The sequence below is a fragment of the Lathyrus oleraceus genome, chromosome 5 (genome assembly GCF_024323335.1).
Source record: "Lathyrus oleraceus cultivar Zhongwan6 chromosome 5, CAAS_Psat_ZW6_1.0, whole genome shotgun sequence".
In the NCBI taxonomy this organism is placed as follows: domain Eukaryota; kingdom Viridiplantae; phylum Streptophyta; class Magnoliopsida; order Fabales; family Fabaceae; genus Lathyrus; species Lathyrus oleraceus.
The window spans coordinates 373,916,464-373,929,620 of NC_066583.1; positions in this window are offsets into that span (position 1 = coordinate 373,916,464).

A 13,157-nucleotide genomic window follows, 5' to 3' on the forward strand; every position below is an offset into this window, starting at 1 on the left:
AGGGAATTTTGGGTTTCTATTGACATTCTTGTCTATTGGATTGCTACCCATTTGGTAAGATCTTTTCTACTCTAAACTTTTAATTTTGTGCATAGGATACTCTCTTCATCTTCTCCCTATTTCTTTAATTTCAAAATCTCTCCCTCCATGTTTCAAAATCTTCTTTGTGTGAACTACTTTTTTTCTAAACTTTGACCACTTTTGCAAAAAAGATAGAAACTTTGGCCTTATGCCATTGCATTTTCAAACTTCTTTTCTTAAATCAAACTTGTAAATAAACTTAACTATACTTGACTTAAACTTTCAAAAAGCAAAAAAAGAACTAACTCATTCAAACCATTTTAGGCCTTTGTGCCTTTCAAACTTAATTTTTTGTTAAAAGGAATGCATCCATTTTGAAATTCGTACCACGAACTACGAGGTTTTGATCCCTCATTTTTATGTTGGTACGTAGGCACGAGACGGAAGGTCTTGTCAAACACAAAAATATAATTAATAAATTCTTTTCTCATCCCCCCATTCTATTTGTTTGTAAACATCACTTTGTACAAAATACATATGCACACAAAAAGGGCTCCCTAGGAGTACCTAGGACACTTTGGGTGCTAACACCTTCCCTCTGTGTAACCAACCCCCTTACCTGTGATCTCTGACTTTTTATTAGTTTTGATTTGAAAACTTCTTACTTTTGGATTTTATTCTTACTTTTTCCCTTTTCCCTTGGAAACAATAAAAGCGCGGTGACAACTCTTGTTATTTGATCTCTAGCTTGTCAATAGCTTGATGATCATGAATTTCCCGCTACAGTCACCTCCACTCTTCATACACTTTTCATAATAAACTCAAACACTTGATCCAATGTCAAGTGTCTTTTTCAAAACCTTTTCATAACAAACCGGAATGAAAAAATGGGGAGTACGTGCTTGTACACAACATTCAAGTACTTGGGTTATCGGTCGTACATCTAATGATTCAAACAAGTTATATCTAGGTGCTATGAGGGATAAAAAGGGTAGTTAGGAGTCCATTATCCTTTTGACTCCGATGTATTTTGATTGTTGATCGTACTTAGTTAAGGGTCAGATACTTGTCTCCCTTTAAGTTCCAATGATTAGACTTGCCAAACTCTTTTCACAATTCAAATCTATTTTTTGGATGAAAAAGAGTGGTTAGGATAACATTGTCCTCTCAACTCATGAGTTTTTAGACTATTTATTGTATCTAGCCAAGGGTCTGATGCTTGTCTCCGCACATAAAATAAACTCTAACAAATCAAATCATATTTTGCCTCAGTGCACATTCTTCAAAACCTTTCAAAAAGGATGTGTTACTTCCTTTTTACCATGAATGACGCTTAAGCCTCCATGTGTGAGCAAGTAATGTTTAACTGCTAGAGTTTGATCCAAGCGCATCCATTTTACCGCAAACAAGCAAATACTTCCCGCTCCCATGACAGATTATGCAAGCAAGTGAACAGTAGCACGTGAATGTCAATACTATTCAGTAAAAATAACCAAACAAATGTTCCATTAGTGAGCCGAACTACGGAGCTCTGATCTCCTCATTTCATGTATGAGGATACGTAGGTACAAGGGCCCAAATCCTTGGCGAGCACACTAATTTAAATCTTATTTTCTCTCCCCATATCATTCTTTAATCTCATTCCCGATAGCAAGCGACATACAGATAAATAACATCCATACGCATTGATAAAAGCAAGTGGTTCTGATGGAGTACCATGGATGTGAGGGGTGCTAATACCTTCCCCTTGCATAACCGACTTTTGAATCCTCTCTTGGTTGCGATATCATTCTTTATTTGGGGTTTTATTGCTATTTTCCCTTTCCTTTGGAATAAATAAAATTCGGTGGCAACTTTGTATTTTTCACGGTACGACAGCTGATGACTCTGTTGGGGATATGAAAATAGCTTGTTAGGACTTCCCCTGTGAGATAGCGACTCTGCTGGGGAGTATGGAGTTCCCATAAGCGAGTCAAGCCTAGCTTGCATGTATCTTTTTCCTTGGTTGTTTGTTTTTGTCATCGCTTGCTTTATTTATCCATTCTTGTTATATATTTTTGTTATATATTATCTTGTTGTGATCTTGTGGGATGGATACTATGGAGTGAAAATCCCAATAGAAAGGCTTAGAGAGTTTATGTAATATATGAGGGCTCTTTGTATTGACCTGTCGGACGTAGTTGTCTTGGGAGGGAGATACGAAGATCCCGACTGGAGTAGATTCTTTTTGGAGTTTCGTTGGCACTTGAGTCACATTCACGCTGACAACGATTCTTCCAAATAGGGTCCATGACTCCGAGGACCTTTAGACAACCCTTGGCTTTTGAGGTTGAAGGCAACTTCACTTAGAGGAGGTCATCTCGAAAGTGTTGTTAACTCACAAGTTATCTTGTGGCGATAACGATACTTTCACCTCATGATCTGTGAATCTAAGCATCTTCAAAAGTCTTAGTACTCACCTTGCGAGGGTATATGGGTTTCTTGTAGGGAAACTTAACCTCCAACACACCTTGAATCTACATTGATCATGTTCTCTTGTAACATATGCATTCATAACATATTGCATTACATACATACTTAGGCCTTATTCTCGGAGAATCCTAAGGGTTTGTAATTGTGCAGTGAACATTCCAAGATGGGATTAGAAAAGAAGAATATCCTTCCACTCAAGTTCAAGCTTCCAAGAGTGTATACCCTGTTGGCTCTCAGCAGCAAAATTACTCCTTGTAAGAAGAACAACTTCACCTGCAGATATGGACAAATCCTGGATCTTCTTACTACCTCTGTAGACGTCTCAGCTTTGGTGGCCTTATCCCAGTATTATGATCCACCACTCAGATGTTTTACATTCAAAGACATTCAGTTGGCTCCGACCATTAAAGAGTACGAGAAGCTTCTAGGTTGGTATGTGAAATACCACCCACCCTTCATAAAGTTGGATGAACCGTTGATGCCCGAATCAGTTGCTGAAGCACTCCACTTATCTGTTAAAGAGGTAGCTCTTTGTTTTGGACCTAGGGGATTTGCTAGGAGGTTCTTAGAAGACAAGGCATGTGCCTTGGAGAAAGAAGGGAAATAGTTTCCCTTCAGTGCCATTCTAGCCCTACTGATTTATAGAGTCGTCTTGTTTCCAAATGATGATGATTACATAAACCATTCCATCATCAGCATATTCGTAATTGGGAACCCTGTCCCTACATTGGTGTCTGATGTGTATTACTGCATACACACTAGGCATGAAAAGAGGAAGGGCGTGGTATTGAGTTGTGCTTCACTGTTGTACACTTGGATCTTATCTCACAAGCCTCAAAAGGGACCTTGGGTAGATTTCTTGAAGGACTTGAGATGGTCCTAGATGTTTGCCTCCCTTACTGCTGAAGCTTTGGTTTGGTACCTTGCTACCTCCAACATAGAGCAGGTTATCATGAGTTGTGGGGACTTCCCAAATGTGTCGCTCATGGGTCCACGAGGTTGCATTAATTACAACCATTCGTTGGCCATGAGGCAATTGGGATATCTGATGGAGAATGAACCTAGGGATGAATTACTAAAGGACTTCATCTTGATTGGTTTAGGAGTAGAGAACCCAACTCTGTTGCAAAAGGTTAAGCAAGCTTGGACTCAGACTCATCGCAAAGGCAAAGTGATAGGCAAACGTGACTGTCGAGCTAAGGAGCAGTATCACCAATGGGTGGTACAAAGGGCAAAAGAAGTCAAGATACCATACAATGTGGATGTCCAGATTCCTCCCCCAGAACCAGAGCCAATGTATGATTCCAAGGAGGAAGTAGATGCATTGAAAGCAACTACTGCACCGTTATCCAAAGAGAACGAAAACTTGTGATCGAAGCTCCATGCATTGGATAAAGATCATGCTAAGTTGAAAAGAAAGAGTGAAGAAGATATTTATCTCTTATCATAAAGTAGAAAGAAGGAGAAAATCGAGGAGAAACTCAAAGAGAAATACCAAGATGGTTTAGCTCAAGCAGAAATGGGGCTAACTTCTCTCCGAAAACAGTTAAAGCAAATAGAAAATGAGCGAGGTGACAACCACCGTTTGGTTCGAGTTGGCTGTCAAAGAAAAGAAGGTATTGATAGATGAATCCGGCCTGGAGATTCAAAAACTCAAGCTTTCCCTCTGTGAGGCCAATGCCAAGGTAGAGGTGGAACATCGTCTCAAAGAGGAAGCAGTCAAGGTTTCCTACATCACCTCTCAAGTCTTGAGAGAGAAATGTCACAAAGTTGAGATTGCCATTTAGAATGTGTAGCCATAAATTCGTGACCATCAAGCTATAGATAAACTTAACGTCAATAAAAGCAGAGTCGCCACCGCGCTTTTATTGTTTCCAAAGGAAAAGGGAAAAGTACGAACAAAACCCAAGGATAAGAAGTTTTCAAACCAAAACTAATAAAATTCCATAGATTATAAGTAAGGGGGTTGGTTACACAGAGAGAAGGTGTTAGCACCCAAAGTGTCCTAGGTACTCTTATGGAGCCCTTTTTTGTACGTATATGTTTTGGGGTATAAATGATGTTTGATAAAAAGGAGTGTGGGGATGAGAAAAGAATTTATTGATTATATTTTTGTGTTTGACAAGACCTTCAGTCTTGTGCCTACGTACCAATATAAAAATGAGGGATCAAAACCTTGTAGTTCGTGGTAAAAATTTCAAAGAAGTTGGTGAATTGATTTTAACAAAAAATTTAAGAAGAGGGCACAAAAGGCCAAAGTTTTGAATGGGGTTTTTAACTCTTTTTGTCTTTTGATATTTAAGTCAATATGGTTAAGTTTATTTACAAATTTTATTAAGAAAAAATTTAAAAATTCATTAGCATAAGGCCAAAGTTTCTAATCATTAAAACATGTCTAAGTTTGAAATCACAAGGAAAGAAAGTTTTTGAAAAAAGGGAGAGATTTTGAAATTTAAGAAGTGGGGGAGATGAAGAGACTACCCTAAGCAAAAATTTAAAAGTTAAGAGTTGAAAAGATCTGACCAATGGGATGCAATGCAACAGACAAGAATTTCATATAGAAACCTATTTTCCTTTGGACTTTGATCAAGCAATAAGAAATAAGCAATATCCAGACAATATGTGAAGATCAAGACATCAAAAAAAGGTGACCAAATCCAAGCACGCATTCTAATAGCTAGCAGTCTTCAGTGTCTTCCAATGTAGCAGATGAAATATTCCTTGATCAGCATAAAATAAAACATCAGACATAGACAAAAATAATGCAAATAAGCATAGGGACAGAGTAGCAGATGAATCCAAGGTTTCCACGATTTGCATCAGATGAAAGTCACTGTCAAAGATAGCTCAGTCTCATATGTTGACATTGGCCAAGTCCTTTAGCACAGGGAATGTTGCCTAGTTCTAAGTCCAAAAGCTCAGATCAAGTCCCAACAGTCCCCCAAATGTTTTTTAGAGTTTTTGTTGTTATTAGGTGTTTTAGGGTCCTAAGACCACAAATAAAATCAAAACACACGAACAAATATATACAATCACAAGATATGGCTCAAATGAGCAAAAATGAAAAAGGACTTAAACATAAATAAGTTATATCAAATGTAAATGGCAATGAATGATAAATGACTGAAATTCAAATTGCATAAATGAAATGACTTGAAATTAAAAGAAAAATGAGTAAGGGTTAGTCAATGGTTAATCAAATGTTAGTATTGAGTTTTAATTGATTAAATCATTCTTTGGAGAACACTCAACCATTCATTCACAAGTATGAATCCTTGAACCAAGACATCTTCCATGAGAAGGGCTCCAACTTGGATAATTCAACAAGTATACCACTAGCTCTCATGAAAGGAAAAAAGGTCAAGTCTCCATACAATGCCATGAATAATGGGACACTTACAATCTCACTTACTAGAATGCTATGCCTTAAGGGTCAAATTTAGCTCTATGTTAAGCAATCATAATTGGACTTATGTAGAAGTCATAATTATCTGAGTCTGGGCAATAAAAATATAGGTGTTAATGCATGTTAGAGATTTGGTACAAAGAACCAAACTCCTAAAACATACCACACACTAAAAGAAAATTGGAGGGACCTATCTTAGTCAGACTTGTATTGAATCATCTGACACAAGGTCATTGATGAATCAATTAGCATTTATACATTAGAGATTTCATTGGTCAAATGAGGGAATGAGGAAGAATAGGGATGAAGATGAATGGGGAGGGGGAAATAGAAACATAAATTGATCATGAGAGAAATTTCATCTGATCAGTCTCATCCATTCATTTTGGAAGATGAAATGTACATTTCATCAATCCCCTAAATCCAATGGTTTTCATCAAACAAAAGTCAAATCAACAATGACCAAGGGCCAAACAGAAATTCAAACATCTCAAGACCATAAAAATGGCTCAACATAATTTTTAAACAGTTAATCAATTAAAAATCACATTTAAAATTAATTAAAATGTATTTTAATTTGGACAAAACCTCAAGTCCCTTCAAAATACAAAATAAATGGCCAAGGGATTTATACTAGGTCAAACAAGGTCAAAGGACTTTAGACAAAGAATTTCACAATTTTTAGAAAGTCAGAAGTATTTTTAAACAATTAAAAGTATGCACAAAAACATTTAATTCATGAAAAATACCAAAATTAATCCAAAAAATAATTTTAATTCAAAATATGGAAGAGAAAAATATTTAAAGATTTTTGGTGAAAGTTCCATATTTTTTGGATTAAAAATGAAATTTCTATGAATAAAATAAAATAAAGTTATTAAATGAAAAATCAAAAAATACAAAAAAACAAGGGCCATCAGATCTCCCTCATTAATTGAGGTGGAAGATCTGCTGGCCAAGTGTGTGCTATCCAAGACACGCTTCAATCAACATGCCACACACATGGTAATCTCAATCAAAGGTTGTGATTAAAATTTTTGAAACAAATCAGAAGGTCGGGAAGGTGCCAACGCACCACCGGAGCCCTAACTCCGGTCTTCTTCTCTGGTGGACCTTACCAGACTGGTCCACCACCAACCTTCACCAAAGTAAAAAGTATGGATATGGTTTTAAAGGAAAAATGCTTAGGAGCTCGAATCTGACCTCCATTTCATCTAATTCCAAGTATATTGAAAGATACATGGATTTGAAATTTGAGGTTCACGATCTGAGTTGCTTCGATTTGACCTCAAAGCAACTCAATCTTGTTGCCTACATTGGTAGGACTTCATACAACCAAAAATCAAGCAAAACAGTTGAGAAATGAGGGAGAATCAAAGAACAGGAGTTTGAGAAAAATCACCTTTATGTAGCTTTAATTCAACTTGATCTTGCTTCCAATTTTCCTTGGCTCGACTCTAGAAGTTTGTAGTAAGTGAAATGGATCAAAGAGAGGCTTGGATTCTTGGAGTTTCAACCTCAAAACAGAAGGAGAATTGAAACTTGATTTCAATTGAAATCTTCAAGTTTATCCTTTAATGGAGCCTAGGGATGCAAGGGTTCAAAGCTTGGGCAGAACTGATCCTCATTTTGATCACAATGGACCTATACATATAGGGTTATGCATTGCTTTTCACACACTTGGAAATTTTGCCAAATATAGCCACATTGGTGCATAGATGATTTGGGCCCAGTTCATGATGTGATCTCACTCCAATTCATGCCAATGGATCCTGAATCATTAACATGTAAGCATGCAAAAGGAAATGGACAAATGAATTCAAATCTTGCCAAAACAAACCTATGAAAGGAACCATGTGAGAGTCCCTCAAATCTTGTCCAAATGAAGTGATATTTGAATTTTGGAAAGGTGACATCCAGGGGAACAACTTTGATGTTGAACACTTTTCAGTTTGAAGCTTGGATCATGATGAATTTTGAGGTGGAAGTTTGAGAAATGAAACATAATTGAAATTTTTCGAAGTACAAAATGAAATGACCACTTCTTCCACCTTGAATAACTTTTGCTATGAGCTTCAAATGGAAATGGTTCCTTCGTAAAAGTTGTATCTATTTCATAACTTTAATTTGGTCACAAATTTGACTTCATTTGGATTTTGCATGAGGGAGTTAGGCATTTTAGAAGTTGAGGAAAATTGCTTGTTCAATGGTAATCGCCCAAAATGACCTATAATGTTTCCTCTTGCAACATGCCCTTTCAAGTTGAATTCAACATTTATCAAAGAATAAAAGTTTGGGAGGACATCCTTAAATTGATCATGAAACTTGGTTGACCTTCATATCATAAAATTTGAGCAAGTTCTGGTCCTTGGAAATTGACCTCCTAACTAGGACACATACAAAATGACCTATAATCTTTCACCATAAGAAAGTGACATTCCAAGAAAAAATAGTTCTTGATGCCAACATGAAATTTTTTGGAATGTCATAAGGAGTAACTTTTATCTTGGAATCATTTTCATATGACAAAAATTGTAGGAGAATTAGGGCTTCCAAGGCAAACAAGCTTCAATCATGATGAATTCTTGATCAAATTGGAAAATTAAGAACATGGGGATCCATATATGATGTCTAGAACCAATATTAACCATTGTTGGATTTATTTCTTGCATTTAGGGTCTCAAACCCTAGTTATGAGCTTGGTGGGGGATAGGTGGACACACACACATACCTACAAAGAAACAAAGATATAAATAGACATATTTTTGGTATTTTGGTTAGTAAACAAAAGAAAAATAAAGTATAATATAACGAAATATGCTTGGTGATATCTCCCAATACAAACCCAATGCATGAGGGGTAAGGAGGATGCCAAGGTGTAATCCCAAAGCCAATGCATATGATGAGATAGCATGAGGGACCTTAAGGTCAAAATTGGGGTCTTACAGCTGCCCCTATTTAAGGACATTCTAACTGAGGATGTGAAGGTTAAAATCTTTGTATCAACTCAACGGAATGGACTTAAATAACAACATCAAGAAACAAATTTTGGTCCCTAAGAGACCTCATGATGCATATGATATGAATGTTAAAATAATTTGTGTAGGGAATATATTGCCACAAAGGAAAAGAATCCAGAGAGACTGAAAGTTCAAAGGAGCATAATGTATTTCGTAAGGAAAACTCATTGTGGAGACAGAGACTCTAGGGGATAAAAGGCTATGCATAGGCCAGGCTACGACTTGAAAACTGTTGGAGACACAAGGGGCTTTCCATGAAAAAAAATCAATGGAAGGACTCGGCCTAAGGTTATCTATAAGGGATGGCAACTTCACTGAGAAAATAAGCGCTCAAACTTAACTAGGGAAGAACAAACTTCAACACATGAGTAAGTGAGATGTATTATCTGCTATCAGTTACTAGGTAAGAAGATCAATACACTCGAACAAAGGGACATCCGTTACCGGTTAGGGTAAACATATAAAGGATGGATCGCTAAGGAAAAAGAGGCGTATTCAATACCGGTTATTGGGTAAGAATACCCTACTGGGGAGAGAAGATCAAATAGGATTTAGAACTACCTGTTACTGGGAAGAAGACCAAAGAGAAAGTATCCTTCACTGATTAAAGTGAACATATCAAGGATAAACTCAAAGGAAGAATATTCGTCATCAGTTAGGATGAACATATCAAGGATAGACCACCTGGAGAAAGAGGAAGAATAATCTTTACCTGTTAGGGTAAACATATCAAGGATAAGCCGCCGAGGAGAAATAGGAATTACAACTATCGGTTACTAGGTAGAAAACCAAAGATAGAGAATATTCGTCACCGGTTAGGATGAACATATCAAGGATAGAATCAGCATAGGAGATGGGATTTAAAACCACCGGTTACTGGGCAGAAGACCATAAAAATAGAGAGAACCGTCACTAGTTAGAGTGAACATATCAAGGATTAAGTCTGAGGGGAAAAGTAGGATTTATATCTACCATTTACTGGGCAGAAGACCGCAAAGAGGAGAAAATCCGTCACCGATTAAAGTGAACATATAAAGGATTAAATCTCTGGGGAATAAAAGTAGGGATTACAACTACCTTTTTACTGGGTAGAAAACCAAAAAGGAATAATATCTGTCACCGGTTAGGATGAACATATCAAGGATATACTTATCAGGGAGACGTGAAAACGAATCCGCTAGGAAAACAAAGAAGTAGATTACATTTTACCGGGTATTAGATAAAAGTAATGTACTTAACATCAAGACGAATATTACCAATTACTGGGTAATAGACTCTTGGAGACCAAAAGATTTATCTATGTAAGAACTAGAAAGAAATGGTCAATCAAAGACTCAACCCAATGAGGATATAACTCAGGGGGAGTGGTTCCATCCAGATAATAAACTGGGGAGGAAACAAAAATAATAATCCTCCATGTGGAAATAACTCAGTGGGGAATGAGAAAGGATAAACTCTTTCTGCTTAAGGTACTGACACTCTATAATTGAAGGAGGACAAATACACCAAATCTGCATGGGGAAATAATATCACCAACCAGGGGATCAGAATCAATGTAATAAGATGCACAATGACAAAGATTTGAATCACAAAATATCACAACAAGATGGAATCACCAACTGGAGAATATGATTATGATTATGTATGTGATTATGATTATGTTTGTCAGCATAATCATGTATGTGATTATGATTATGCTGACAAAATATCACAAAGGATACAAATAACAAAGATTTGAATCATCGCTACAAAATACTCAGCTAATCTCAACAAGATGGAATCACCAACTGGAGAATATGCTAGGGATGAAAATAAATTATCTAACTCCAAATAAATCAACTATGGCTGGGGAAAGACATGGAGAACATGCTTTCAATTAATTATGGCAAACTCCGCGGCGAGAAGAGAGCATTGTTGAAGGATAATCAACCAATCATGTCGAGGATAGAGAAGGATCTGTTAAGGATCCTCATCAGTCAAAATTGCTGGGAATTTTAAGTCAACACCATATCAAATGGGAGAAAACCTTGCAGGGGACAAAATCACATATTGCTCAGAACCAATCATTATCGGGAAAGAGGTAACTTCTATCAGAAGATGAACTTCACCGGGGAATTCAAGAGATAAAACTTTGAATCGAGCAAATTGTTGGGGATGCTATGACTCGTTAGAACAAACTAAAGACCATCACACTCCTCAATAATCATCAAATTCTTCTTGGAGATTATGAAATAAACCAATTCCAAGGTAAAGATAACCATATCTAACTCACACAGGGGAGAAACTATCGCGGTTATGCAACACAAACAAATGCAAATGGGGACCTGGAGACCAAACAAAGGTTTCGGGATATCCAGGGTCCAATCATCAAATCACAAACTGGGGAATGCAGAACATGAACACCTCAGCTGAGGAAGATGAATTTGCAAAGGGGAGAAATCATCATCTCAACCGGGGATAACAGGTTGCTTGGAGAGCAACTTCTTAACCGAGCTGGGAACGAACAACGAACGGTTGGGGAGGAAAAATTTACCAAACGAACTGCTTGGGGAAGACCAACAATGCTTCACACTTCAAGACTTACATGTTCTTAGATCGTTGTGGACATTTCTTATTGAAATCGATTATTCTTAAAGTGAATGTTTTTATTATTTTAATAAAAATGATTATTCATTGATTTATTTCAAAATCATCATCATAAAAATTCAATTTTAAAACAGAAACAAATAAGAATAAAAATAATTGGATAAAAGCTCAACTTTATTTAATAGAATGGTAGTCCGCGAATGGAAGGACTCCATGGATCTTTACAAAGTTTGAGAAATGGTAATTTACATGGAAATGGGATACATTGAATACAATGATCACTACTCTCCCTACCAACTTCAAAATCCGTTGTGCTCTTGTCTTTTGTTGAGAATGACAAATCAAAACCAAATGACTATTCAAAACTACTACAAAGGTCAAGACCGACTGAATGCAGTTACTTGCCATAATCCCTAATTTTTACCTAGATTTCCCCAGGGTGGGGTACTAAATCTACCGGGATAGATCTTTTTGTTTTATGTCTCTAACTTTTGCCTAGATCACCCTTTCGGGTTTTCAATCTACCGAGACGCTCATTTTTTCCTAAGCCGCCCATTCTGGTTTTCAACTTAGCGAGTTGTTCTTTTATTTTTAGGCGAAGTATTTATTGACTGCATTGGCATTCACAAGCTGAGTGAACTCTTCACCATCCATAGTTGTAAGAAACAAAGCACCGCCTAAAAAGGCCCTCTTCACAACATATGGGCTTTCACAATTAGGAGTCCATTTGCCCTAGCATTAGGTTTGAAAGATAGAATCTTCTTGAGCACGAGGTCACCTTCTCTGAACACATGAGGTTTGACCTTCTTATCAAAAGCTTTCTTCATTCTCTGCTTATACAACTGACCATGACACATGGCAGTCAACCTCTTCTCCTCAATCAAATTTAACTAGTCATGTCTAGTCTGACACCATTCAGCTTCTATCAACTTGGATTCCATCAAAACACGTAATGATGGGATCTCAACCTCTACGGGGAGCATAACTTCCATGCCATAAATGAGAGAAAAAGCGGTTGCCCCTGTTGAAGTGTGGATGGATGTACGGTACCCATGCAAAGCAAATGGGAGCATCTCATGCCAATCTTTATATGTTATAACCATCTTTTGAATGATATTCTTGATCTTCTTATTCGCAGCTTCAACATCCCCATTCATCTTGGGTCTGTAGGGAGAAGAATTATGATGTTCTATTTGAAGGTAGATAAAAACAAGAAAGGGGGTTTGAATTGTTTTGGAAAATAAAACTTTTTAAGAACTAAGACACACGCAGAATGAAAGGTTCAACACATAATTTTATACTGGTTCACTTGAAATTAAAAGCTACTCCAGTCCACCCGGCCAAGGTGATTTCGCCTTCAAAAAGGACTTAATCCACTAATCTTGAAAGATTACACAAACAACCGTCTAAGAGAATTACTCCCTTAGCCCTCTCAAGTATTCAGACTTCATAGAGTCACTTGACGAAATATCTCAATAATGATATGATTAGTAATACACAGTGCTTCTAACAATAAACAAATATTACAAAATATAATAACAAGAATTTTTCACGTAAGAGCAGCAACTCGTGAGAGAGTGAAAGAAGGTAATAGAGAAATTGTATTCTTGTGTGTCTCGGGTGTGTTACTTATGAAGCGTTTCATCCCTTTT